The sequence below is a fragment of the Tauraco erythrolophus genome, chromosome 16 (genome assembly GCF_009769465.1).
Source record: "Tauraco erythrolophus isolate bTauEry1 chromosome 16, bTauEry1.pri, whole genome shotgun sequence".
Taxonomy (NCBI): domain Eukaryota; kingdom Metazoa; phylum Chordata; class Aves; order Musophagiformes; family Musophagidae; genus Tauraco; species Tauraco erythrolophus.
Window position 1 is genome coordinate 6,978,171 of NC_141480.1, and position 3,113 is coordinate 6,981,283.

Below are 3,113 nucleotides of genomic sequence, written 5' to 3' on the forward strand. Positions count from 1 at the left end.
GTCAAGAGTATGTTGGAGTTTTTCCAAGGGGAAGAGGTTTTTTCCTTCAGTCATTAGGTTTGCTAGGTAGAGAGGTGGTTATAGCTGAATACCTTCTGTTCATCAGTTTGACTGCATTTAAATAATTGGAAACAAGTACTTTTTGAATGCAGAATTTAGTAACTTTGATTTGACGCTGAGCAGGCCCCATTACAAGTGTTGCAAAAGTAGATCTGAAGCACAAGTATTTGTTGCATCCTTTAAAGTTTAAACTACTGTATGTGGTAGTTAATTTTTGCAGTTTAGCATTAATTTCATCCCATTTCTGCCAGACCTGAAGTGGATGGATGGCATTTTTGTTGGAAGTATGGAAGGTGCCTGTCGATCCTGGTATTAAGAAAGATGCTGAATGCTCTCTACTGCCTCTGAAAGAAGATGAAACTGAAAATAAAATACAAAACTGGATAACTTCAATCAAAGAGGTCTTGTAAGATTGTACTGCACAAAGCAGTATTACTTGTGTCATGTGTGGTGTTAAACATCTGGATGAAAATGACGGTTCTGAATCTACACTAGACCTCTAGAGCTCTTGGTGTTAGGAAAGAGCTGCTTAGTAAGTTTGCTTGTATGTGTCAGGGTTCATTGTTCCTGTGTTTTCTCTTGTTCTACTAGCGTTAACTGCTGTGCATATGCAATGTGTATCTCTTAACCTTTGCTTGCTTGAAAGCTAGAGCAAAGCTGCCCTTGTATTGCCTGTTCCAGAACAGCAATTTTTGCCTTTTACTTGCCAAACCTAGTGGTTGAGTCTGCTTGTACTAAATGTCAATAGTGTGTTGGTTTTTGTTTTACTTTAGCTTCATGCTCAGAACTGTTACGCTATTTGTCCCTTCCCTCCTTACGAACGTTTCTCAGATTGACTTGTTTACAGTCTATTCCTGAAGACTTAAATATCTTAGTGAATTGGAGGAGAGCAAAGTCTGACAGCAGTAGCTGTAGTATGCTGGAAACGCAGCTTACTAGAAATAAGTACTGCTTCCTCTTGTGGCAGTAACTGGTATTTTTCTTAAAAAGAAAAAGCTTTCTGCATTTCTTGTATTGGGAATGACCGTGAGGTAAAGGTGTGCAGTGGAAGTCGTTCACTGAACTCTGTTCTCGTTTGTGACTTTTCTCCATCTCATTTGTTGGATTTCTACTGTTATTGATGTTAAATCCAAAACTGCGGTAACAGGTTGCACTTCAGACTTATCAAAGTGCTATTAATAGAAGCTTTTATACCTCTTAACCAAATCTCTGACAGCACTCGTAAGCCTGAACCACCATTTCTGTAGTGGGAGTTGGACGGTTCTGGCTCATTGTCATCTGGTTTGAGAAGGAGCTGAGATGTCAGTGAAGAATTTCAAGGCCTATAAGATGAAGAGGTGTGTACTTTTTCTATGTGAATCAGATTCTCAATATGTTAAATAATAAAAGACCCAGAAAGTGATGTTCTTGTCCAGGATGACAGGCAAAATAAAATATTTACGTAACATTTTCTTGGAATGTCTTCTAAAAAAACACTTTTCAAAAGCAAGTTATGTTGACAGCATCTTGAACAGTGCAGAGTGACTCTTAGTATTTGCATTTTGCTTGTTGTGTGACTAGCTAATGACAAAGTGTACTGGAAACACCTGCTCTAAAATGTTGTCACACTGGCATTCAGACTTTCTGGTAGCCTCAAGTCCTTTCGATTTCTGCATTGACTGCTGTTAAAACTTCAGTATCTCTTGTCTGATGTCTTCAGTGCTTGCATGCATTCGTGATGAAGAATATGAAGAAGTTGTGATTTGGTTTGCCTCAGCTGGCTGCAGTGAGCTACAAGGCTAACACCTAATAACCAAGGGAGTCTAACTCTTCCTGGAAGGAATGCTACAGAGAGGTCTCAAATGAATAAGACTGTGTCTCCATGCTAGCACCTCTACTTTCATTGAGACAACAAGGTGGTGTTTGCTGAAGTGCTCTTGATGTGTCAGTACTCTGCAGGGAGTAGGAAGTGGAGAAAAGTTGGTCAGACCTGTCATATGCTTCTTTTGCACTCAGCCACACAAGCCACAGGGACAGTGTCAGGAACAGCCTTAATGATCCTTAAACCTTAATGATCTGCCCTTCTGAGAGCATGGGGGAAGTTCATGTACGGTAAGTGTGATCTGGCCTCTTCTGGCTGATCTTAGTAGTCTAAGACAAGTAGCAATAAGACTGTTTCATTTACAGTAATATTTCATACCACCCAAGCCAGAACTGGAAGCCTTTGCTGCGTTTTCTTTGGTTAAGTGCATTGCACAATTAACCAAGCTTAGTTATCCCCTTTTCTTGTGCAGGGAGAAACTCCTGGAGTGCTTTTAAGTACCAGCTGATTTCCATGGGGCTGTTGTGTAAAGCTGAACTGAAATTTTTGTCTGAGGACTGCAGGTGAGGGTGGTGAGGCACTGGAACAGGTTGCCCAGAGAAGTTGTGGATGCCCCATCCCTGGAAGTGTTCAAGGCCAGGTTGGATGAGGCTTTGGGCAACCTGGAGTAGTGGAGAGTTTCCCTGCCCATGGCAGGGGGGTTGGAACTAGATGATCTTTGAGGTCCCTTCCAACCCAAACCATTCTATCATTCTGTGAAGGTTCAGGCAGGGATCACTTGCATGTTCTGTAGGGCCCTCTTTACAGGTTTGTGGGTTTTTTCCTCTTGAAAAATTAATTTGCTCAGAGCTGAAGCTCCAGTGTCCTGGATGTACACTAGCCACATAGAGGCAAGTGTGGAGGTTGTTAGCACACTGTTGGGAGTAGGACTTTGCAGAGAGCCTTTATTCCTGGAATAGGAAACTGAGCCTCCGTGCTAAACAACTGTGTTTACTAAGCTCTGATTTGAATCTGAATGAGACACATTCTTCAGTGCTGTCCCATGGGAGGATTGTCCCTTAGACCTGGTGCTACTTTCCTTGGTGAGAAGGGTGGCTCTGGGTGCAGGTATGAAGATTTGGAGTTGGTATCTGCAGCTGCTGATTCTGCATCCCTCGGAGGGACATCATCTTGAACAAAATGTGGTTTTTAATTGTTTCTCTTTACACACTGTCTGGGGCTAAGAGCACATGGCACACTAGCAGTTAGTCCC